The sequence below is a fragment of the Melanerpes formicivorus genome, unplaced genomic scaffold (assembly GCF_026170545.1).
Source record: "Melanerpes formicivorus ecotype bairdi unplaced genomic scaffold, bMelFor1.0.p_v2 SCAF_56, whole genome shotgun sequence".
In the NCBI taxonomy this organism is placed as follows: domain Eukaryota; kingdom Metazoa; phylum Chordata; class Aves; order Piciformes; family Picidae; genus Melanerpes; species Melanerpes formicivorus.
In genome coordinates, this window is record NW_027142408.1 from 4,826,892 (window position 1) to 4,851,410 (window position 24,519).

The 24,519-nt window shown below is 51.8% G+C and overlaps 2 long non-coding RNA genes across 3 annotated transcripts; both read left to right on the top strand.

Annotated features, from left to right (window-relative positions):
- The first annotated feature begins 2,537 nt into the window (after positions 1-2,537).
- On the top strand, positions 2,538-10,075 carry LOC137452551 (uncharacterized). Its single transcript, XR_010990113.1, has 3 exons — positions 2,538-2,662; positions 8,479-9,407; positions 9,741-10,075. It is a non-coding gene; the product is annotated as an uncharacterized lncRNA (long non-coding RNA).
- Positions 10,076-11,385: 1,310 nt separating this feature from the next.
- LOC137452552 (uncharacterized) lies at positions 11,386-16,864 on the top strand. 2 transcript variants are annotated; one of them, XR_010990114.1, is made up of 5 exons: positions 11,386-11,427; positions 12,864-12,996; positions 13,556-13,813; positions 14,318-14,429; positions 15,422-16,864. It is a non-coding gene; the product is annotated as an uncharacterized lncRNA (long non-coding RNA). The 2 variants fall into 2 exon arrangements; XR_010990115.1 differs by lacking the exons at positions 14,318-14,429; positions 15,422-16,864 and adding an exon at positions 13,952-14,039 and having other exon boundaries at positions 13,556-13,817.
- The last annotated feature ends 7,655 nt before the right edge of the window (positions 16,865-24,519 follow it).

A 24,519-nucleotide genomic window follows, 5' to 3' on the forward strand; every position in this document is an offset into this window, starting at 1 on the left:
CACTTGCATTTTAGATTATAAAAAAACAAAAAAGGGAGAATTCAGGTGTTACATCCCCCCCAAAAAAATGGCTAAAGTATATTACATTCTCAAACTTTCATTTTATGTGCGGTTTCAAGTGTGATTCAACAAAGTTTATGGAGGATGTAAGAATCCTGGAAGTTTTAGCTAGGAGAAATTTGAAAGAAGAACAAACAACATCAGGCCAAAGATAGTGTCTATAGGACTCAGTGCCTTAGCAAAACCAAAGTATCAAAAGATCAGCGTTGTTATGATGACTAAGGATGGATTGTTAGGTTACGGTCAATTTTATACCGGGCAGAACCGTGAATAGTCAAGATGTCACCTTTCACCCTGCAAAGAAGCCTCTTCAATTTTGCTGTTTACGTGCAAGATTTTTCTTTACTTATGGAGATGGAGCCTGGCCAGCTTTATCTTTATAGATCAAGGAGAATCTTGCTAACATAAAACAACTTAGGATTTTTGAGCGTCTTAGACAAGAGAAGATGTAACATACCTTTAAAGCATATTGTAAAAGACAATGGTGAGGATAGGGTTTGCTGTGTTTGTAGATCATTGTGTCTTGATCCTTGTGTATGACGTATTCGGGTCTGATCGAGTCATCTGTGTTGGTAAGAGGAGTGAAGTGTGAAAACTTGAACTAGTAAGATGTAAGTTCTTTGACAGATTAAGCAGTTAACAAAGAAATAAGTTCTTTGAAGTAAGGGAGTAAGTAGGATGAAACTTTGTCTGAAAAAAGCAACTGTTCTGTTCGTGTTCTGACCTTGTAAGATAAATGGAAAAGAACGTGACCTTATTGCTGAGATGTAGCTGGGAGTTTTGTTATCTTTAACCATATATTATGCCAGTTCAACCTGAGCATTGTCTTTTATGGGTTACATCAGTCCGTTAGACACGCTATGTTCATAGAACTGTAGCTTTTGCTATACAGTTAGTTTTAACTTGCTTGCTTCTATGTATGCAAAGAATTTTAGAAAGGTTCATCAAAAGTGTTGTGCCATTAGTACACAGAAAGGGGGAGATGTGGGAAGAGGGTGTTTTTGGATAGCTTTAGACTATGGGGAAGATTTGCCTTTGCTCGAGTTAGAGAAAGCTATGTTTTGTCTTTGAGAGCGTCATCTCACGAGTAAAGCTTAGTGAAATCGCCAAGCATGGATAAAGAGCTACCCTATCCTATGAAGTAATAAGGTGGCTTTTCAATGAAGGAGGGGAAATAGAGAGCTTGATGTCATCTAGCCGTTGTGCAGCGTTCTGCAGTTCCCTTTTTCTCTCAGGTGCTGCTGGTTTGTGAGTGACGGTGATATTGGCCTAAGGTGTTACCTTTCTTGTGATTACAATTTTATGTTTTTATGTGATGTAAACGCTTTGGAACCGAAGTAGAGAAACTGGGCAGAATTTGGTTGGACGTGTTAAAATAGTTTTATTGCAACCTATTGTATGCCTTAATTACACGTATGCCAGCAGAAAATGCCCAATTGAGATACACCACATGTGCCTTCTGATTAGACTATATAACTTTGCCGTATAATGTAATAAATGTCTTCAGCTGCTTACATCTGGCCCAGAAAGCACTGCTCGAAGTAAAACCTCTATACTACAGTGTTTATTTGTAAGAAAGGAGGCTTTGAAATGGGGTACGTGGGGTTCTCAAATATATGTGCAGTGTGTATCTATAATATGCAAAGAGCGGCTTTTTAAAACGTATCGATTTTGTTGTTGATTGGTTGTTTTTTATGTGAATGGAAAACCCTCTGAACAGCTGGCTGAGCCTGATAGGAAAAATTAACCTTTTTGTATAAAATAAGAATTAACATGGGAAAAGATATAATATTCGGCAGCTCGGCTGGGCTCGGCTCCCTTCGGCGCCTGGGCTGGGCTCGACTCCCTTCGGCGGCTCGGCTGGGCTAGGCTCTCTTCGGCGGCTGGGCTCGGCTCCCTTCGGCGGCTCGGCTCGGCTCGGCTCCCTTCGGCAGCTCGGCTCGGCTCGGCTCCCTTCGGCGGCTCGGCTCGGCTCGGCTCCCTTCGGCTCCTCGGCTCGGCTCGGCTCCCTTCGGCTCCTCGGCTCGGCTCGGCTTCCTTCGGCTCCTCGGCTCGGCTTCCTTCGGCTCCTCGGCTCGGTTCCCTTCGGCTCCTCGGCTCGGTTCCCTTCGGCTCCTCGGCTCGTCTTCCTTCGGCTCCTCGGCTCGTCTTCCTTCGGCTCCTCGGCTCGGCTCGGCTCCCTTCGGCGACACCCTCCCCGTGACAGCGCCTGCCCTTCCCAAGATGGCACCGCCCTCGCCCCGTCAGCTCCGACCTAGCCAGCGTAGCCCTCGTCCCCTCTGCTTTCTCCGCTCCGCATCAGCTCAGTGTAGACTCTGCTGCTCTCTGGAGTTGTTCTGTCCCTGGTGCAGGACTCTGCCATGGGTCTGGGGGTGGGCAGCAGCGGGGGGTGTGGGGTGTGGGGTGTGGGTGTCGATTTGCCATGGTCGGGAGCAGTCTGCTCCCAGTTCACGAGCTGTTCTCCTGTCTCTCCCAGCTCTTGCAGGCTGACCCCAATGCCCCCAGACTCGCCCAGCGATCCCAGGGTGAATCCAGCGCCTCCCAGTCTCTGCCAGTGCTCCCGGGAACTGCAAAATCCCTCTCCAGTCCTCCCAGGAACACAGTGAGTGACCTCCTGTCCCACGCGGTGCTGCCAGTAAAACCTCTCCGATCCCATTCTCGGTGACCTCCCAGCAACAACAGTGCTCCCAGGAACTCCAAGATCTCCCCCAAGGGCTCCCAGTACTGCAATGTGTTCTCCCAGTCCCCCCCAGTATTTCCCAGTCCCTTCCCAGTTTGTCCCTGTCCCTTCCAGCTTGTCCCAGTCTGTAACAATCGCTTTGCTATCCCTACCAATTCCCTTCCCACATTGTCCCAGCCCCTTCCCAGTCCATTCCCAGTTTCATTCCCAGTCCTTTCCCACTGCATCCCAGTCCCTTCACAGTACTCTCCCATTCCCAGCCAAGTCCCTTCCCAGTTCCCTTCCAGTCCCTCCCAATTTCTCCCACTACCTCCCAGTTCTTCTTAGTCCCTTGCCAGTCCCCTCCAGGTCCTTTCCAGTCCATCCCATTCCCACCCAGTCCCTTCCCCGTCCTATCCCAGTCCATCCCACTCCATCCCGGGCCCTCCCATTCCCTTCCCATTCCCTTCCCATTCCCTTCCCAGTTCCCTCCCATTCCATCCCAGTCCTTCCCAGTCTCTCCCCCCCCCATTCCTGTCCATCCCAGCCCCTCCCATTCCCTCCCCATCCCCTCCCAGTCCGCCCAGTGCCCTCCCAGTCATTCCCAGTTCCTCCCATTCCCTCTCAGTCCCCTCCTGGTCCATTCCCAGTGCCCTCCCATTCCCTCCCCGTCCCCTCCCATTTCACTCTGGTCCTCCCAGTGCACTCCCAGTCCCCTCCCACTTTGTCCCAGTTCCCTCCCTGTCCCTTCCCAGCCCCTTCCCAGTCCCTCCCACTCCATCCCAGTCCCTCCCATTCCCTCCCGTTCCACCCAGTCCCTCCCACTCCCCTCACTGTCCCTTCTCAGTTCCCTCCCAGTCCGTCCCAGTGCCCTCCCCATACCTTCCCAGTCTCTTCACAGTTCCCTCCCAGTTTCGCCCAGGCCCTTCCCTGTCCCTCCCAATTCCCTCCCAGTCCACCCAGTCCCTCCCACTCCCCTCCCAATTCCCTCTCAGTTTGTCCCAGGCCCTTTCCAGTTTCTCCCAGTCCCCTCCCAGTCTCTTCCCATTCCCTTTCCAGTGGTAACCCAGTCTTTCCCACTGCCATCCCAGTCCCTCCCAGTGCCCTCCCATTTCACTCGGGTCCTCCCACTTCCCTCCAAGTCCGCTCCCAGTGTGTCCCAGTCCCTTCCCAGTTTGTCCCAGTCCCTTCCCAATCCCCTCCCAGTCCCTTCCCACTCCCCTCCCTGTCCATTCCTTGTCCATTCCCAGTTCCCTTCCAGTCCCCTCCCAGTTTGTCCCAGTCCCCTCCCAGTCCACCCAGTTCCTCCCAGGCCCTTTCCCGTCCCTTCCCAGTCCCTCCCGTTCCCTCCCATTCCCTCCCAGGTCTTCCCAGTTCCCTCCAAGTCCCCTCCCAGTTAGTTCCAGGCCCTTCCCAGTCCCTTCAAAGTTTATCCCAGTGCCTACTCAGTTCCATCCCAGTCCATCCCACTCCACCCAGTCTCTCCCACTCCCCTCCCAGTCCCTTTGCATTACCCTTCTAGTTCCCTCCCAGTCCCCTTCCAGTTTGTCCCAGTCCCATCCCAATCCCCTCCCTGTCCCTTCCCAGTCCCTTCCCACTCCCCTCCGTCCCTTCCCAATTCCCTCCTTGTCCCCTCCTTGTCCCTTCCTAGTCCCCTCCCAGTCCACCCATTTCCTCCTAGTCCCTTTCCAGTCCCTTCCCAGTCCCTCCTGGTCCCCTCCCAGTCCTTCCAAGTGCTTCCAAGTGCCCTCCCAGGTCCTCCAAGTCCCCTCCCACTTAGTTCAAGGCCCTTCCCAGTTTGTCCCTGTCCCTTCTCAGTACCCTCCTTGTCCTCCCACTCCCCTCCCAGTCCCTTCCCACTCCCCTCCCAGTCCCTTCCCACTCCCCTCCTTGTCCTCTCCTTGTTCTCCTTGTCTCCTCCTTCTCCTCTCCTTGTCCTTTCCATGTCCCTTCCTTTTCCCTTCCCAGTTCCATCCCAGTCCCCTCCCAGTTTGTCCCAGGCCCTTTCCAGTCCCTTCCCAGGCCCTCCCAGTTTCCTCCCACTCCCTCCCGGTCCCCTCCCAATCCTTCCAAGTGCCCTCCCAGGTCCTCCAAGTCCCCTCCCAGTTAGTTCCAGGCCCTTCCCAGTCCCTTCAAAGTTTATCCCAGTGCCTACTCAGTTCCATCCCAGTCCATCCCACTCCACCCAGTCTCTCCCACTCCCCTCCCAGTCCCTTTGCATTACCCTTCCAGTTCCCTCCCACTTCCCTCCCAGTCCCCTTCCAGTTTGTCCCAGTCCCTTCCCAGTTTTTCCCAGTCCCATCCCAATCCCTTCCCAATCCCTTCCCAGTCCCTTCCCACTACCCTCCCAGTCCCTTCCCAGTTCCCTTCCCAGTTCTCTTCCAGTCCCCTCCCAGTCCCCTCCCAGTCCCTTTCCAGTCCCTTCCCAGGCCCTCCAAGTTTCCTCCCACTCCCTCCCGGTCCCCTCCCAGTCCTTCCAAGTGCCCTCCCAGGTCCTCCAAGTCCCCTCCCACTTAGTTCCTGGCCCTTCCCAGTTTGTCCCAGTCCCTTCTCACTCCCCTCCTTGTCCTCTCCTTGTTCCCTCCTTCTGCTCTCCTTGTCCTTTCCATGTCCCTTCCTTTTCCCTTCCCAGTTCCATCCCAGTCCTCTCCCAGTCTCTTCCCATTCCCTTTCCAGTGGTCACCCAGTCTTTCCCACTGCCCTCCCAGTCCCTCCCAGTGCCCTCCCATTTCACTCGGGTCCTCCCACTTCCCTCCAAGTCCGCTCCCAGTGTGTCCCAGTCCCTTCCCAGTTTCTCCCAGTCCGTTCCCAATCCCCTCCCAGTCCCTTCCCACTCCCCTCCCTGTCCATTCCTTGTCCCCCCCCATCCCTTCCTTGTCCCCTCCCAGTCCCCACCCCAGTCCACCCATTTCCTCCCAGTCCCTTTCCAGTCCCTTCCCAGGCCCTCCTGGTCCCCTCCCAGTCCTTCCAAGTGCCCTCCCAGGTCCTCCAAGTCCCCTCCCACTTAGTTCCAGCCCCTTCCCAGTTTGTCCCTGTCCCTTCTCAGTACCCTCCTTGTCCTCCCTCTCCCCTCCCAGTCCCCTCCTTGTCCCCTCCTTCTACCCTTCTTGTCCCTTCCATGTCCCTTCCTTTTCCCTTCCCAGTTCCATCCCAGTCCCCTCCCAGTTTGTCCCAGGCCCTTTCCAGTCCCTTCCCAGGCCCTCCCAGTTTCCTCCCACTCCCTTCACGTCCCCTCCCAGTCCTTCCAAGTGCCCTCCCAGGTCCTCCAAGTCCCCTCCCAGTTAGTTCCAGGCCTGTCCCATTCCCTTCTCAGTTCCCTCCCACTCCCTCCCACTCCCTCTCACTCCCCTCCCTGTCCCTTCCTGGGTCCTCCCAGTTCCCTCCAAGTCCCCTCCCAATTTGTCCCAGTCCCGTCCCAGTCCCTTCCTGTCCCTTCCCAGTCCCTTTCCACTGTCCTCCTTTTCCCTTCCCAGTTCCCTACCATTCCCCTCCCAGTTTGTCCCAATCCCTTCCCACTCCCCTTCCTTGTCCCTTCCCAGGCCCTCCCAGTTCCCTCCCACTCCATCCCAGTTCCACCCATTCCCTCCCAGTTCCCTCCCAGTCTGCCCAGTCCTTCCTAGTGCCCTCCCATTTCCTCCCAGTCCACTCCCATTTCACTCAGGTCCTCCCAGTTCCCTCCAAGTCCCCTCCCAGTTTCTCCCAGGCTTTTTCCAGACCCTTCCCAGTACCCTCCCAGTCCTTTCCAATTCCCTTCCTGATCCATCCCACTCCCTCCCAGTCCCTCCCATTCCCTCCCGGTCCAGCCAGTCCCTCAAACTCCCCGCACTGTCCCTTCCCAGTCGCTTCTCACTTCCCTCGCAGTCCCTTCCCATTCCTCCCAGCCCTTCCCAATGCCCTCCCTGTCCATCGAATTCCCACCCATTCCCTCTCCAGTCTTTTCCAACTCTTTTCCCTGTCCCTTTTACATTCCCATCCCAGTGCCTAAGCAGACCCCTCCCAGTCCCCCCCCAGTCCCTTCCCAGTTTGTCCCAGTGCCCTCCCTGTCCCTTCCCAGTCCCTTCCCACTCCCTTCACTGTCACTTCCCAGTCCCTTCACAGTTCATCCAGTTCCCAACCAGTCCCCTCCCAGTTTGTCCCAGTCCATTCCCATTCCCCTCATAGTTCCCTCCCCATCCTTCCCAGTTCCTCCCATTCCCTCTCAGTCCCCTCCCATTTCACTCAGGTCCTCCCAGTGCCATTGCCAGTCCCCTCCCAGTTTGTCCCAGTGCCCTCCCTGTTCCTTCCCACTCCCTTCACACTCCCTACCCATTCCATTCCCAGTCCCTTCCAACTCTTTTCCCTTCCCATTCCCTTCTTAGTTCCCTCCCATTTCCCTCCCACTGGCTCCCCACTCCCCTCCCAGTCACTTGCCACTCCCCTCCCAGTCCTGTCGCACTGCATTCCCAGTCCTTCCCAGTCTCTCCCAGTTCCCTCCCATTCCCATCCCAGTATACCCAGTTCCTCCCTGTCCTTTCCCACTCCCATCCCAGTCTCTTCCCAGTGCCCCCCCAGTCCAACCCAGCCCCTCCCAGTCCATCCCAGTTCCTCCCATTCCATCCCATGTCCCCTACTAGTACCTTCCTAGTTTTCCCCAGTCCTTCCCAATCCCCTCCCATTCACCCCATTTCATAGTTTCATAGTTTCATAGTTTCATTCAGGGTTGGAAGGGACCACAAGGATCATCTAGTTCCAACCCCCCTGCCATGGGCAGGGACACCCCACACTAGATCAGGCTGGACAGAGCCTCATCCAGCCTGCTCTTAAACACCCCCAGGGACGGGGCCTCGACCACCTCCCTGGACAACCCATTCCAGGGTTTCACCACTCTCATGGTGAAGAACCTCCTCCTCACATCCAGCCTGAATCTCCCCACCTCCAGCTTCATTCCATTCCCCCTAGTCCTATCACTACCTGATATCCTGAGAAGTCCTTCCCCAGCCTTCCTGTAGGCCCCCTTCAGATACTGGAAGGCCACAATTAGGTCTCCTCGGAGCCTTCTCTTCTGCAGACTGTACAGCCCCAACTCCTTCAGTCTGTCCTCATAGGAGAGGTGCTCCAGCCCTCTGATCATCCTCGTGGCCCTTCTCTGGACGCATTCCAGCACCTCCACATCCCTCCTGTAAGAGGGGCTCCAGAACTGGACACAGTACTCCAGGTGGGGTCTCACCAGGGCTGAGTAGAGGGGGAGGATCACCTCCCTCGACCTGCTAGCCACACTTCTCCTGATGCAGCCCAGGATCTGATTGGCTTTGCGGGCTGCAAGTGCACACTGAGAGCTCATGTTGAGCTTTTTGTCCACCAGCACCCCCAAGTCTCTCTCTTCAGGGCTACTTTCCAGCCAGTCACTGCCCAGCCTGGATTTGTGCCTGGGATTGCCTCGACCCAGATCCTCCCAATCCTTTCTCAGTCCCTTCCCAGTCCTTGCCAGTCCCTGCTAGTTCCTCCCCAGTCCCTCCCAGTCCTGCCCAGTGGCCCTCCCACTCCCCTCCCAGTGCCCCTCCCAGTCCTCTTCAAGTCCCTTCACAGTCCCCAACCAGTCCCTTCCCCATCCCTTTCCAGTTCCTTCCCAGTCATACCTGCACTACCTGGCAAGAGCCCTGGTGGACAATTGGAAGCAGTAGCATCCCCACTGGGAGACAACTGGGAAACAACTGGGAGCACTGGGAGTATGACCCAGGAATTCCCAGTACCCCCCTCAGCCCCCCATTTCCCTCCCACAGCCCTTTACAGCCTCCCAGTCCATCCCATTTTCTCCTACACCTTTCCCAGTCTGGGAGGAGACTGGTAGGGGCTGGAAGTTTCTGGGAGAGTCTGGGAGCCATACCTGCAGCACCTGGAGTCAGACCTGGAGCCCTGGGAGACAACTGGAAGCAGCAGGAACCCAACTGGGACAAAACTGGGAGACAGCTGTGAAAGTCCCCTCCCAGTCCCTGCCAGTCCCTCCCAGTCCATTCCCACTATGTCCCCTCCCTGTCCCTCCAAGTCCCCTCCCATACTGTCCCACTCCCTTCCCAGTCCCTCCCTGTTTATTCCTGTCCCTCCCAGTACCTCCCAATCCCTTCTAGTCCTATCCCAGTATGGGAGGAGACCAGTAGGGACCAGGAGGCACTGGGAGACATACCTGGACCAGGTGGAGGCATTGCTGGAGCCCTGGGACACAACTGGAAGCAGCACAAACCCAACTGGGAGCACTAGGGGTCCCTGGGAGGAACTGGGAGACAACTGGGAGAGCACTGGGAGTATCTCCCCATGACCCCCAGTGCCCCCCTCAGCCCCTCCAGACCGCCCCAAAGTCTATCCACAGTCTTAGAGTTCTTCCCAGTGCCATTCAGAGCCCTTCCCAGTACCTCCCAGTTAACCCTTAGAATTTTCCCAGTGTCCCCTCACTCTCCCCCCCATAACCTTCCCCCCACCAGAGGTCTTCCACAGCCTCCCAGTACCTTCCAGTACTGTCCTGAACCCCTCCCAGTGCCTCCCAGTCCTTTCCCAGTCTGAGAGGAAGCTGGCAGGGGCTGAGAGGCACTGGGAGGGACTGGGAGCCATACCTGCAGCAGCTGGAGTCAGTTCTGGAGCCCTGGGAGACAACTGGAAGCAGCAGGAACCCAACTGGGAGCAACTGGGAGACAACTGGGAGAGCACTGGGAGCACTGTGAGTATCTCCTCATAACCCCAAGTGCCCCCCTCAGCCCCTCCACACTGCCCCAGAGTCTTTCCACAGTCTCTGAGTTCTTCCCAGTGCCATTCAGAGCCCTTCCCAGTACCTCCCAGTTAACCCTTAGAATTTTCCCAGTGCCTCCTCACTCCCCCCCAGTAACCCTTCCCCCCAGAGTCCTTCCACAGCCTCCCAGTACCTCCCAGTACTGTCCTGAGCCCCTCCCAGCCCTTTGCCCCTCCCTTACCGCTCCCTTTCCAGCCTGGTTCCTATCCAGCTAGTCTGACCCCAGCCTGTAGCAATGCCTGGGGTTGTTGTGGTAATGTGTAGAACCTGGCACTTGGATGTGTTCAATATCATGCCCTTGGACTCTGCCTGGAGGAAAGCAGAAAGTATCTATGGAAGGTTTCAGGACAGGAAAGAACAACAGGCTGCTGACGACGGAAGAACGGTCTGATGATAAAGAAGAGCTGACTGCAGTAAACAGCCTGAAGTGTGAGACAGAAGGACGCTCGCCTCCGTGCTGGAGAAGCTCAACCTGCTATGGGATGAAGATAATAATGGAGAGCTGCATATCAAAGGAGAAAACTCAATTAGCAGCAGTGGTGCAAGAATGCCAGGGAATTGCTTAGCCTGCTTGATTTTTCCTACATACACTGCTTGTTCTGTACCACTAAACAATTCCTGCTTCACCAACCAGGGAGTCCGTGCATGCTTTCCAAAATCTGCCCATCTGTCCAGCCTGGCAGGGTCCCTCTGCTGAGCTCTCCTACCTTCCAGCAGATCAACTCCTGTCCCCAGCTTGGTGTCATCTGCAAAGTTATTGATGATGGACTCGATCCCCTCATCCAGATCATCAATAAAGATATTGAACAGGATGGGACCCAGCACTGATCCCTGGGGGACACCACTAGTGCCCGGCTGCCAGCTGCATGTGGCACCATTCACCACCACTCTCTGGGCCCAGGACTCCAGCCAGTTCCTAACCCAGCACAGAGTGCTCCTGTCCAGGATGTGGGCTGTTCTGCTTGGCCAGGAGTTTGTTGTGGCAGACAGCGTCAAAGGCCTTGCTGAAGTCCAGGCAGACTACATCCACAGCCTTCCCCACACCTACCAGGCAGTCACCTGGGCATAGAAGGAGATCAGGTTGGTGAGGCAGGACCTGCCCCTCCCACCAAATCTTTGCTGGCTGGGCCTGAGCCCTTGCCCGTACTGCAGGTTTGCTGTGATTGCCCCCAGGACGATCTGCTCCATAGTCTTGCCAGACACTGAGGTCAGGCTTACAGGCCTGGAGTTCCCAGTGAACTTCTCGTGAATGGCATCACACTGGCAGCTTCCAGCCACCTGGGACCTCTGTGGTCGTGCAGGACTGGTGGCAAATGTTGGACAGTGGCTTGGAGCTCATCTGCCAGAGCTCTCTGCCCTGGGATGGATCCCATCTGGTGCCATAGACTTGTGAGGGTCCCAGTGGTATCCCAGTCCCTCCCAGTTCTTTCCCAGTCCTTCTCAGTCAGATTTTTCTGACAGCTCTTGGAAGAACATTTCTGTACAGGTGTTCCCCAGGGCTCCTCAGCTGCTCATAACTCAACAATCTTGGAGGGGAATAAAACCCATGGAAAGCTGAGCGTGAAGTGACAAAGCAGGCACCGCCCCCCCCAGGGTTGCACCGCCCCCCCCCAGGGTTGCACCGCCCCCCCCCAGGGTTGCACCGCCCTTCCCAGGGTTGCACCGCCCTTCCCAGGGTGGCACCGCCCCCCCCCCAGGGTTGCACCGCCCCCCCCCAGGGTTGCACCGCCCTTCCCAGGGTGGCACCGCCCTTCCCAGGGTGGCACCGCCCCCCAGGGTGGCACCGCCTCCCCCAGCGCGGCACCGCCCCCTCAGCGTAGCATCGCCCCCCCAGCCTGAACCCCACCCCCCAGCGTGGCACCGCCCTCAACAACATGGCGCCGGATGCTTTAAAACGGCTCAGTGCAGGGTCGTGGCTGGTAGAGGTTGGAGCTCTTCTGCTGTGTCCCAGGTCAGTGCTAGTCTCTGCTGCTTTGTGGGGTTTCTCTATAGCAGCCGCCGGAGCTGCACGGGGCTTGGGGGGGTGGCCGCCGGCGGTGCTGCGCGGGGCTTTGGGGGGTGGCCGCAGGCGGTGCTGCGCGGGGCTTGGGGGGGTGGCCGCCGGCGGGGCTGCGCGAGGCTTTGCGGGGGTGGCCGCAGGCGGTGCTGCGCGGGGCTTGGGGGGGGTGGCCGCCGGCGGGGCTGCGCGGGGCTTTGGGGGGGTGGCCGCCGGCGGGGCTGCGCGGGGCTTTGGGGGGGTGGCCGCCGGCGGGGCTGCGCGGGGCTTTGGGGGGGTGGCCGCCGGCGGGGCTGCGCGGGGCTTTGGGGGGGGTGGCCGCCGGCGGGGCTGCGCGGGGCTTTGGGGGGGTGGCCGCCGGCGGGGCTGCGCGGGGGCTTTGGGGGGGGTGGCCGCCGGCGGGGCTGCGCGGGGCTTTGGGGGGGGTGGCCGCCGGCGGGGCTGCGCGGGGCTTTGGGGGGGTGGCCGCCGGCGGGGCTGCGCGGGGCTTTGGGGGGGGTGGCCGCCGGCGGGGGCTGCGCGGGGCTTTGGGGGGGGTGGCCGCCGGCGGGGGCTGCGCGGGGCTTTGGGGGGGTGGCCGCCGGCGGGGCTGCGCGGGGCTTTGGGGGGGTGGCCGCCGGCGGGGCTGCGCGGGGCTTTGGGGGGGTGGCCGCCGGCGGGGCTGCGCGGGGCTTTGGGGGGGTGGCCGCCGGCGGGGCTGCGCGGGGCTTTGGGGGGGTGGCCGCCGGCGGGGCTGCGCGGGGCTTTGGGGGGGTGGCCGCCGGCGGGGCTGCGCGGGGCTTTGGGGGGGTGGCCGCCGGCGGGGCTGCGCGGGGCTTTGGGGGGGTGGCCGCCGGCGGGGCTGCGCGGGGCTTTGGGGGGGGTGGCCGCCGGCGGGGCTGCGCGGGGCTTTGGGGGGGGTGGCCGCCGGCGGGGCTGCGCGGGGCTTTGGGGGGGTGGCCGCCGGCGGGGCTGCGCGGGGCTTTGGGGGGGGTGGCCGCCGGCGGGGCTGCGCGGGGCTTTGGGGGGGGTGGCCGCCGGCGGGGCTGCGCGGGGCTTTGGGGGGGTGGCCGCCGGCGGGGCTGCGCGGGGCTTTGGGGGGGTGGCCGCCGGCGGGGCTGCGCGGGGCTTTGGGGGGGTGGCCGCCGGCGGGGCTGCGCGGGGCTTTGGGGGGGTGGCCGCCGGCGGGGCTGCGCGGGGCTTTGGGGGGGTGGCCGCCGGCGGGGCTGCGCGGGGCTTTGGGGGGGTGGCCGCCGGCGGGGCTGCGCGGGGCTTTGGGGGGGTGGCCGCCGCTGCCTCAACTGTACCTAGAGATACCTGTAACTCTGTGCTTCTAGTGCATGCAATAATGACGGAAGTGTGGAGCTGTAAGTGATAACAGAATTGGCCCTTTATCTCTTTTTCTTTTCTAGTACACCCAGTGTTTCCCCACTCCTGTTAGGAGTCTTGTCTGCAGGACTCTTGCTGTTCTACACATGTGGGGTGTGCGTGTATGCCTACATCAGGAGCAGTCTATACGTTGTGCTTTGGAGAACAAGACCACAAGTAAGTCTGCTTTGTGTTGCACTCATGAGGAATGAGCTGCCCTGGGAGGTGATGGACTCACCATCACTGCAAGTGTTTAAAGTAAGACTGGATGAGGCACTGAGTACCATGGTTTAGTTGATTAGATGGTGGTGGGTGATAGGTTGGACTCAGTGTTCTTGAAGGTCTTTTCCAACCTGGTTAAGTCTGTATTCTATTCTGCTTTCCCGGTTGCTCCCAGCATGGCCCCTGTGTTCTCCCTCTTCTTCCCAGTAACTCCAAAATCCTTTTCTAGTGCTCCCAGTGCCTTCCCAAGTCTCCCAGTGGGGCCCCAGATCTTCCCTCAGTGGGGAAGTGTTCTCCCAGCATGCCAAACTCTCTTCTTGGTGCTCCAAGTACCACCAGATGCTGACTGTGTGTTTTGGGACAGCATCAGTTCACAGCTCTGTGAGTTAAATGAACGCTGAAGGGAGAACAAATGATTTTGTGGTATTTTTATTGAATGCATGCTAACCTCCTCACAGCTTTACAATGTGAGTAACTGAGATCTGTTCTTTGCTTTTTGCTTTATTCTTTACAGATTGACTCTTTGCTTTCCACTTCATTAACCGAGCAAGCAAGACGTGCAGCAGCGACACGGTCGGCACAAGGGCTACGGCTGCTGCGACGGTACAGCCTCGCCCTGCCAGCCTAGCAGGGGATCTCCTGCTTGGCTTGTGTGGGCTCCAGGTAGGGTTTGATCTGTCAGTCAGGAAGGAAAGGCTGAAAAAGAAACTGCTCAGTCCACGCTTTTACCGAGGAGCTGAAACTTCTTCCAGTGTAGACTCCAACCGAGCAGGTAGGTAAGCAAGCAGAAGTCCTCTGATGGGTATAATGGGAGTGGCAAAGAGACTTCCCTTGTTTCCAGTGTGGACAACCTCTTGTTTGTCCCCTGACCCCAGGAGCTTCTCACAGGGGCTGTGTTCCTCACTAATAGCAAGGCTGCGCTCGGCCCCTGGGGATGCTGCAACCGTAGCAGAGAAGTTGTGCTCCTGGCAGTTCTCTCTCCACCTGGATCAGGATGAAGGTGCAGGCCATTGCTCTGCAGCTAGGCACCGCTGGGAGCTGCAGCTGGTGCCCAGATCAAAGACAGCTTTGTCTCTAAGGCCAGTGCTTCTCTGCAGAGAAACCAAGATTTCTCTGCAGGTGTTGCCCAGGGTTCCTCATCTGCTCAGAATGCCCAGCTCCAGTGCCAGGCTGATGTCCCCTCACAGCCGTCACTCTGTCGGTGCTTGCCTAGAAGTGCCGGAAATCTTCCTGGAACTATTGGAGAAAAGGAAGCTTTGTCTGTCTCTGTTTGCAGTGCCCTGAGAAGGACTTGTACCGACACAGGCTCAGAAAGCTGAAACAAAACAATGAGAGCAACAGATGGAAGAGATGGGTTGATTGCCAGCAAGAAATGCACCAACTGCAAGGTGATTATGGGGTAGTAAATCCCAGAAGGTGTGACACACTTGGAGACGCAGACCTGCGCAGCAGCTGTCACAGAGAAGACAAGCGCAGCAAAAACTCAGCTGTGTGCTGAAGGTGCAAATCCTACTGAGAAGGGCATCCGTGGGTCAGGGTGATAAAAAGCGGGGCAGCCCCTCAGCTGTCTCTCTTTCCTTCCATGATACCACATGGGGGTGGGTGATGATGCAGGAGAGGAGCAGGTGAGTGAGGGGCGGGGGATGCTGCCCAAAAAAGCTGCCTGAATGCTCTCAGAGGGGATGAAAACCCATGAAAAAAATGTTAGTCTGAGGTATTCCAGCAGAGAAAAAGCTGTGCTCTTAATCGAGAGATTGCAGAACAGTAGTAATGTGGATGCAAAAAGGCTTTGAAATTACTCTTATTTACAAATTAAAAAACCCCACAAGACACACAAAAGAAACATCACTGGTTTTATTTTTAGTTTCTTAATTTGAATGGGAAGTCAAGGGGAATATAGAGGCATGTGGGGCCCAATGGAAGGTCTCCTGTGGGTATTTTAGTCGGATGGTTAGGGTTGTGGTGGTGGGGGGAAAGCTTTGCAGTAGTGGCCTTTGTGGTGGGGGTCCAAATAACCCTAAATATCCAACTAATCCTTTGGGAGACTCTCCAGAGGCCCTCCTGATCCCTCTATGTGCCCCCAAATTCCCCTTTGATACCCCCAGGTGCACCTTAGGTGCCAACCGATCCCCTTAAGAGGGGTGGCAACACTGACCAGTTAGGGGCTTCTCTTGCCCCTGTGTGTGGGGAGCAGCTGAGTGGGGCCCTCTGTGAAGGTTTTTCCATTTGTATTGAAAACTAAGAAACAAAAAGAAAAAAACTCCAAAGAAACAAAGAAGGGCAACCCCCCCTCCCGTGACAGACAAAAAGGAAGGTCTACTGTTTTTATGTGATACACATGTTATATTTCTGCTTTGAAACCCTGTTTTGCTCTCCCTAGAATTTGCTTTTACATTCCAGAAGCTCTCCTGTTTAACTGGATGAAGAAGAATAGTATTATGTGGGAAGATGTTTTGGGATAGCTTTGGAAGACTATGGGGAAGATTTGCCTTTGCTCGAGTTAGAGAAAGCTATGTTTTGCCTTTGACTCTGAGAGTAATGTAAACACTTTGGAACCGAAGGAGAGAAACTGGGCAGAGTTTGGTTGGAAGTGTTAAAATAGTTTTGTTGTTACGACCTACTGTATGCCTTAATTACACGTATGCCAGTAGAAAATGCCCAACTGAGATGTGCCACATGTGCCTTCTGATTAGACTATATAACTTTGCTGTATAATGTAATAAATGTCTTCAGCTGCTTACATCTGGCCCAGAAAGCACTGCTGGAAGTAATTAAAACATCGATACTACAACAAATGGTCACCCTGGACAGAGGTAAGCGACTGGGGAAACTGAGGGTCGGTGCCTCCTGTTGATGAGCACGTATGGGTAATCAAAGAACAAAAGAAGATAACTTGATACTCAGAGTCGTTTACTTACATCTTGGAGGGAAAAAAAAGGGCAACAATGTAGAATCAAAAGACATGGGAGCGGGGAGGGATGGCGGCAACAAAAGTAAACAAAATTGTTACATCTTCCCTTACAACATGGGGACTAATTAAAGATTCTTTAGATCAATTAGCAGAGCATTATAAAGCTGTTACAATAGTAATGCCATTTCACCAGAACAAAGCTCTTTGACATCTACGCCCCCCAGCCCCTTTCCCCCACCACGGCCACTAAGCTCACCTGCACCCCTGGAGCTGCAGTCACTGGCACCTGGCCAATAGTAACAGCAGCCCACTCCCTCCCTGCTGCTGGACACCCTCCCACTAACTCTTAAAAGTTTTTTCCATGTGTTTTAATTGTGGACAGAAGGGACGCTTTAGGCAAAAAGCATGACTTGGGAGAAGATGACTGTCCCAGAAGCCTGTAAGAAACACTGATTGCCAGATACTTTTGTGTACTTTAGGAACTGCTGCTGTAAGTTGTATGCACTAACATCCAGCAATATGGAGTGGAGAAGAGACAGTGGCATCTGCTACAAGCACCTTGAGTTTTAGGCTCAAAAACATCAATGTAGCTCAAAATTGCTGCTGTCACCTCCTATGGAAGTCTCCGTGCCTTCAGGGAATCCTACATTTGACCTGGAGGCTGCCTGGAAGGGCAGCTGGTGTGAATTCGGTGGCTTTCTCCCTACCCCCCTTTCCCCCCCCTCTCTGTCCCTATGGTGCCTTTGCTAGCCGGCTGCCTCCCCCCCCCATTTCTCCCCCCCTTTCTGATAACCTCTCTAGTCTATGAAAGTTGTGTTCTGATTTAAAGCAACAATGATTATTTCATTATTATTTCTGATTGTGATGTGTTTTAGAGATTTTTTTTTTTTTGTTTTCAATAGTTGTTTTACGTGTAAGCATAATGAATAGTAAGTGTTTAGTATTTATAAGTATTAAGTATTTAGTGATTATACTAAGGTATAAGCATGTAGTAATGAGCTCAAACTTTCATTTTTCTGCGAGTTCAAATTTTAACTTTTGGTTCAAACCTTTTTTCTTTTTTTTTTTTTTTGTGCCATGGCATTTTGAAAGAGCTCTAACTTTTTATTAGTTTCTTTTTAGACATTGATTTGATAATTTAATTTTAACATAGTTCTTTCAGTTCTGTAGAGATTTTTGGTGTTAGCATAAGAGTTTGATATAGGGATATTATAGAATGAGATTGAATTTTTTTTTTTGTTTTCTTTGTATTCAAAATCGTTTTAAGAGAAGGATTATATATATTAAAAAAACAAAAAGAATGCATATTTTATAACTAAGGTTTTAGTAATACCAGCAAAAAATAGCTAACCCCTGTCAACACCCCGAAACATCACTTCTGCAACACAGTATCGCAATCAACAAACAACAGCACAAGAATCACGAGGATGGGACAAATAGCATTTCATATGAAGCTGAAAATCAGACCTACCTAACACAGGTCACAGTGTCTGTTAAGATAATCTGAGATCAAAAGCATCAATCGGAAGAATGTACCGTAAAGCTATGTGTATCAGCACCAAATATCACGATTGCTTAATTGTTGTGTGGTTAGAGAATATGTTGTCATGGACTTGTATGTTAACTCACCAGTTTGTCATAATTTTAAATAGTTAGTCTGATTATAACACAAAATACACTTGCATTTTAGATTATAAAAAAACCCCACAAAACAAAACCAAAAAAGGGAGAATTCAGGTGTTGCATCCCCCCCAAAAAATGGCTAAAGTATATTACATTCTCAAACTTTCATTTTATGTGCGGTTTCAAGCGTGATTTAACAAAGTTTATGGAGGATGTAAGAATCCTGGAAGTTTTAGCTAGGAGAAATTTGAAAGAAGAACAAACAACTTTAGGCCAAAGATAGTGTCTATAGGACTCAGTGCCTTAGCAAAACCAAAGTATCAAAAGATCAGCGTTGTTAGGATGAGTAAGGATGGATTGTTAGGTTGCAGTCAATTTTATACCGGGCAGAACCGTGAATAGTCAAGATGTCACCTTTCACCCTGCAAAGAAGCCTCTTCAATTTTGCTGTTTACGTGCAAGATTTTTCTTTACTTATGGAGATGGAGCCTGGCCAGCTTTATCTTTATAGATCAAGGAGAATCTTGCTAACATAAAACAACTTAGGATTTTTGAGCGTCTTAGACAAGAGAAGATGTAACATACCTTTAAAGCATATTGTAAAAGACAGTGGTGAGGATAGGGTTTGCTGTGTTTGTAGATCATTGTGTCTTGATCCTTGTGTATGACGTATTCGGGTCTGATCGAGTCATCTCTGTTGGTAAGAGGAGTGAAGTGTGAAAACTTGAACTAGTAAGATGTAAGTTCTTTGACAGATTAAGCAGTTAACAAAGAAATAAGTTCTTTGAAGTAAGGGAGTAAGTAGGATGAAACTTTGTCTGAAAAAAGCAACTGTTCTGTTCGTGTTCTGACCTTGTAAGTTAAATGGAAAAGAACGTGACCTTATTGCTGAGATGTAGCTGGGAGTTTTGTTCTCTTTAACCATATATTATGCCAGTTCAACCCGAGCACTGTGTCTTTTATGGGTTACATCAGTCCATTAGACACGCTACGTTCATAGAACTGTAGCTTTTGCTATACAGTTAGTTTTAACTTGCTTCTATGTATGCAAAGAATTTTAGAAAGGTTCATCAAAAGTGTTGTGCCATTAGTACACAGAAAGGGGGAGATGCGGGAAGAGGGTGTTTTCGGATAGCTTTAGACTATGGGGAAGATTTGCCTTTGCTCGAGTTAGAGAAAGCTACGTTTTGTCTTTGAGAGCGTGACCTCACGAGTAAATCTTAGTGAAATCGCCAAGCATGGATAAAGAGCTACCCTATCTTATGAAGTAATAAGGTGGCTTTTCAATGAAGGAGGGGAAATAGAGAGCTTGATGTCATCTAGCCATTGTGCAGTGTTCTGCAGTTCCCTTTTTCTCTCAGGTGCTGCTGGTTTGTGAGTGACAGGGATATTGGCCTAAGGTGTTACCTTTCTTGTGATTACAATTTTATGCTTTTATGTGATGTAAACGCTTTGGAACCGAAGGAGAGAAACTGGGCAGAATTTGGTTGGACGTGTTAAAATAGTTTTATTGCAACCTATTGTATGCCTTAATTACACGTATGCCAGCAGAAAATGCCCAATTGAGATACACCACATGTGCCTTCTGATTAAACTATATAACTTTGCTGTATAATGTAATAAATGTCTTCAGCTGCTTACATCTGGCCCAGAAAGCACTGCTCGAAGTAAAACCTCTATACTACAGTGTTTATTTGTAAGAAAGGAGGCTTTGAAATGGGGTACGTGAGGTTCTCAAATATATAAATGTGCAGTGTGTATCTATAATATGCAAAGAGCGGCTTTTTATAACGTATCGATTTTGTTGTCGATGGTTTTTTATGTGAACGGAAAACCCTCTGAATGGTGGCTGGCTGAGCCTGATAAGAAAAATTAACCTTTTTGTATAAAATAAGAATTAACATGGGAAAAGATTAACCTTGTATATGAAATAAGAATGGTAAACTGTGAGCATCAAAGGAGCAAAATAACAACAAGGGATAGTTAAGTGACTGATTTAAAAAAAAAGATGAAAAACATACGCAGTAACCCACAGAAAACACAAAAAAAGGCAATAGATTTCTGGCACTGAAACACTACCACTTGCTGTATTATAGAAATAACCTGAGCATGTGAAGTTGTTTGGCACATGGCTTCAGGAGAGATCCCACGTCTGTCCAGCACTGTAATAAAGCATGTAAAACTCCAACTTATTTGAGTTGTGGAGTTTGTCTTTTTCCACAGATCATTTTCTTGCCACTGCAGCGGGACCTGCTGAGGAATGGGATCTCTCCAGGTGCCCCCTCCGAGGCTTCTCGGGCAGAGCTCCTTAAACTCTCTCAGGTCAGCGCAGGAACGGACAAGGGCCACCAGGCAGAAAAACGTATGCTTTGAAGGGAAAGGGGCAATGCATAAGCTGTAACGGGACCCCTTACACGGGAGAGGCAAATTGCTGTCCGAGGTAAAAGAGCTCTTGGATCGGAACCAGGGAGTTCCAAAAGTAGTATAAGCATTGTTTCTGTTATTCTTTTATTACAGGTACTGCTTAACTTGAAGTATTACAGATGTTAAGCGTATGGGGTCGGCAGATCCTCTAAGAACTTAAAATATTGTAGACATTGTCCGTGGGGAAGCAGGGATAGTTCCCTAAGGAACTTAATGTTAGAAACCTTGTTTAGAGCGTGTGGCTGAGTGTGCACGATCGAGACACAGAAGGAAAAAAAACCCAAAAATCTATGAAGCGAGAGGGAGTCTCAATCCATCCAACTCCAGAGCTCTCCTGTTCAAGTAGATGTAGAAGAATAGTATTAATTTGTATGAAAGGAGGCTTTGAAATGAGCTACACGGGGTTCTGAAATATATAAGTATACAGTGTGCTTCCGTAATACAGAGTGGATTTTCTTTTGTGTGTATAATAGGGCTTTTTGCTTATTTTCTATGGTGAAAAGGTGGTACCGTGTTGCATTATACAAAATGGAAGCTGGGGCCAAGCGTATGGGAACAGGGGGATCCCCTGAGAACTTAAGGTATCGTAGCGTTATCTGTGTGGAACCAGGGGAAGTTCCTAAAAGACCTTAAAATGTTAGAAACGTAGTTTGTGTGGAGCGTGCAGCTGAGCGTGGGCACAGTTGAGATGTAGAAAAAAATCTCCAAAGCGAGTTGGAGTCCTGACCTGCAGTTCTGTGATAAGCATGGCCAGAGACACACGAAGTGAAAATTTTAAATGTGAGCGTGGCCAGTAATTGTATGTTTAGGACCTTTCAGCAAAGCGAGAGCATTTTCTTTCCCTCAAAGGATGGTGGCTCTGCAAGCCTGGCTACTTCAGACTGAGCCCAGTGGGACTCAGCTCCCCTCGGTGGTGCCCGGCTCTGCTGAGGATGGCTCTTTGCTCAGCTTTTTTCTGGCTTCCTTGGGCTCTCCTCCAGGTAAGTGTCAACCTCCTCTGCTCTCTGGGGCTCTTCTGTATCAGCCTGGAACATTTGAAATGCCTGCATGTTCTTGGAGGGGATTAAAACCCCTAAGCGGCCAGCTAACCCTGACCCTCCTCCAACTCCATAGCTGTCCTGTTTAACGAGGTGTAGAAATACAGAATTAGTCTCAAAAGAGGCTTTGAAATGAGCTACATGGGGTTCTGTGTTACGTAAACTTGCAGTGTATATCTATAATACACAAAGAATGGATTTTCCTTTGTGTGTGTTCTAGGATTTTTAAATATTCATTGGCTTGGTTGTTTGTGGGTTTTTTTGTTTGTGTGTGGTTTTTGTTTTTTGTTTTTTTTTTTTTTTTTCTTTTTTAATTTGAATGAAAAACCTTCTGAACAGAGGCCGGCTGAGGCGCTTCCCATGCACAGCAGCATGAGATAGCCCCCTAACTGGTCAGTGTTGCCACCTCTCCTAAGGGGGTCTGTGTGCATCCGTGGTGGGTGTGGGGCTACCCAAAGGGAATTTAGGGGCGTGTGGATGCCAATGGAGGGTCTCCAGTGGGTATTCTAGTGGGATGGTTAGGGCTAGTTGTGGTTGGCTGGCGGCAAGCGCCGTAGTAGTCGTTGTTGTTCTGGTGTTTGTCGTGGTTGTGGTTGGCTGGTGGCAGGCGCCATAGTAGTTGCTGTTTTTCTGGCGGTTGTCGTGGTTGTGGTTGGCTGGCGGCAGGCGCCGTAGCAGTTGCTGTTTTTCTGGCGGTTGTCGTGGTTGTGGTTGGCTGGCGGCAGGCACCGTTGCGGTGGTTGTGGTTGGCTGGCGGCAGGTGCCGTAGTATTTGTTGTTGTTGTGGTGGTTGTCGTGGTTGTGGTTGGCTGGTGGCAGGCACCGTAGTAGTAGTAGCTGTTCTGGTTGTTGTGATTGGCTGTCGGCAAGTAACCCTAAAGGTCCGACTAAAAGATTCTCTTGGAGCCTTCTGGAGGCTCCCCACATCCCTCCATATGGCCCCAAATTCTCCAGTGATACCCTCAGACCCACCTCAGTTGCCATCAGAACCCCTTAAAAGGCGTGTTAACAGCCCACTTAGGGGCCTCTGTTGCCCTTGTGTATGGGGGAAGGAGTTTTGCTAAGCTCTGTTCAGAGGGCTGTCCATTCAAATTTAAAACAAAGAACAAATAATTCCACAACAAATAAAACAAGAAATAATAAAGACAGATGTCCCTTGATACACACAAAGGAAGGTCCCCTGTTTTTAATTGATACACCTTTTGTAGGTATGTTCTCAACATTTGTTTTGCTCTACTTTAGAATTTGCTTCTGCATTCCAGAAGCATTTGCATCTAATAGAGGAGGTCCAGTGGGGATGACTTCAAAACCTTTTCAAATAGCAATTAATACCATTATTGTCTATCAATATAAAGGGGAGAGATTTTCAGTTCGATTTTTAGTCTTGGGGTGAGTTGCCTCAGCGCTCTGAGAGATGCGAGAGGCGGCTCGGCTCCCCTTGGCAGAAAAGAGGAATAAGGGTAAAGCGTGTGGGATCGGGGGATCCCGTAACAACATAATGTATTGTAGGATTGTCTGTGGGGAAGCAGGGGAAGTTGCTAAAAGAACCTAAAAGTGAAACTTGTGAATGGGAGCGTGGCCACTATTTGTGTGTTTAGGACCGGTCATTGTTGTTTTATTTGGTTTTGGTGTGCGTTTGGAGGGAAAAAGGGTTTCTATTTAAAAACTAAGAAACAGACGACATGTGGCGGCTCAGGTGTGGGACGTCACAAGATGAAACGATGACCTGAAATGAAAGGGTGTGGGGCTCTCTGAAATGAAAAGAGGTGAAATGCTGCAATGGTGACCTGAAGTGAAAGGGTGTGGGGCTGTCTGAAATGAAAAGAGGTGAAAGGCTGCAATGCTGACCTGAAATGAAAAGAGGTGAAATGGTGCAACGGTGACCTGAAATGAAATGGTGTGAGGCCCTCTGAAATGAAAAGAGGTGAAATGCTGCAACGGTGACCTGAAATGAAATGGTGTGGGGCTCTGTGAAATGAAATGCTGCAATGCTGACGTGAAATGAAACGGTGGGCTCTCTGAAATGAAATGGTGCAATGCTGACCTGAAATGAAATGGTGTGGGGCTCTGTGAAATGAAAAGAGGTGAAATGGTGCAATGGTGACTTGAAATGAAATGGTGTGGGGCTCTCTGCAATGATGAAGCGCTGCAATGCTGATGTGAAATGAAATGGTGTGGGGCTCTGTGAAATGAAATGATGAAACGATGTCCTGAAATGAAACGGTGGGCTCTCTGAAATGAAATGCCGCAATGCTGAAGTGAAATGAAATGGTGTGGGGCTCTGTGAAATGAAAAGAGGTGAAATGCTGCAACGGTGACCTGAAATGAAATGGTGTGGGGCTCTGTGAAATGAAATGATGAAACGATGACCTGAAATGAAATGGTGCAATGCTGACCTGAATGAAATGGTGTGGGGCTCTCTGAAATGATGAACCGCTCCAATGCTGAAGTGAAATGAAATGGTGTGGGGCTCTCTGAAATGATGAAGCGCTGCAGTGCTGATGTAAAATGAAATGATGAAATGGTGACCTGAAGTGAAATGGTGTGGGGCTCTCTGAAATGAAATGCTGCAATGCTGACGTGAAATGAAATGTTGTGGGGCTCTGTGAAATGAAATGCTGCAATGCTGTCCTGATATGAAATGGTGTGGGGCTCTGTGAAATGAAATGCTGAAATACTGCAATGGTGACCTGAAATGAAATGGTGTGGGGCTCTCTGAAATGAAATGGTGCAATGCTGACCTGAAATGAAATGGTGTGGGGCTCTCTGAAATGATGAAGCACTGCAATGCTGATGTGAAATGAAATGGTGTGGGGTTCTCTGAAATTATGAACTGCTGCAATGCTGATGTGAAATGAAATGGTGCGGGGCTCTCTGAAATGAAATGGTGGGCTCTCTGAAATGAAGTGATGACCTGAAATGAAATGGTGTGGGGCTCTCTGAAATGAAATGCTGCAATGGTGACCTGAAATGAAAGGGTGTGGGGCTCTCTGAAATGAAATGCTGCAATGCTGACCTGAAATGAAAGGGTGTGTGGCTCTCTGAACTGAAAAGAGGTGAAATGCTGCAATGGTGACCTGAAATGAAAGGGTGTGGGGCTCTCTGAAATGAAATGGTGCGATGCTGATGTGAAATGAAATGGTGTGGGGCTCTGTGAAATGAAATGATGAAACGATGTCCTGAAATGAAACGGTGGGCTCTCTGAAATGAAATGCTGCAATGCTGAAGTGAAATAAAATGGTGTGGGGCTCTCTGAATTGAAATGCTGAAATGCTGCAATGGTGACCTAAAATGAAAGGGTGTGGGGCTCAGTGAAATGAAATGCTGAAATGGTGCAATGGTGACCTGAAATGAAAGGGTGTGGGGCTCAGTGAAATGAAATGCTGAAATGCTGCAATGCTGGTGTGCAATGAATTTGTGTGGGGCTCCCTGAAATGAAATGCAGAAACGCTGCAATGCTGACCTGAAATGAAAGGGTGTGGG